This window comes from Arachis duranensis, chromosome 2 (genome assembly GCF_000817695.3).
Source record: "Arachis duranensis cultivar V14167 chromosome 2, aradu.V14167.gnm2.J7QH, whole genome shotgun sequence".
NCBI lineage: Eukaryota > Viridiplantae > Streptophyta > Magnoliopsida > Fabales > Fabaceae > Arachis > Arachis duranensis.
Genome location: NC_029773.3, coordinates 45,061,133 through 45,061,598, shown reverse-complemented (window position 1 = coordinate 45,061,598; position 466 = coordinate 45,061,133). Strand labels below are relative to the sequence as shown.

The window sequence follows — 466 nt, the reverse complement described above, 5'->3', positions numbered from 1 at the left end:
TGAAGGGAAGAAAATAATGAAAGATATATTTGCGTTGATCGTTACTAACAAGTAATTAACAAAAGTGTCAAATCAACATAGGATGAACTTAAGAATACGATGAGAAATTACTGCTTCACAATTGGATATATTTACGTTTATTTATTTTTATTATTTCAATTGTTATATTATTATAATTATATATTTTTATTTTATTATTATCAGATTAAATAGTTCGATCATTAATCTACCAGAAGAACTATTAATATAGTGACCCAATAACTTAATCCGATCCATTACATCTTTTTAAATATTTGAATGGTTTGTTATGTATTTTTGTGGAAGAGAGGCAGACGAAGCAGAACCGATACCAAGGATCCAAAACGAACGATCAATCAAAGGTAATAATAATTTCAATTTTCAAAGGAAGAAGAAGAAGGAAAAAAAAGCTGATACTTTATACAAATTGTTTCTCTCATCTCCATCT

The 466-nt window shown here is 26.8% G+C and overlaps 1 protein-coding gene across 1 annotated transcript in view; it reads left to right on the top strand.

Annotated features, from left to right (window-relative positions):
• The first annotated feature begins 237 nt into the window (after window positions 1-237).
• Window positions 238-466, top strand: part of LOC107474327 (glycolipid transfer protein 1) — a 4,918-nt gene continuing 4,689 nt past the window's right edge. The window contains exon 1 of the mRNA XM_016093952.3: window positions 238-380. The gene's annotated coding sequence lies outside the window, so the exon portion shown is untranslated. The remainder of the gene's footprint in view (window positions 381-466) is intronic.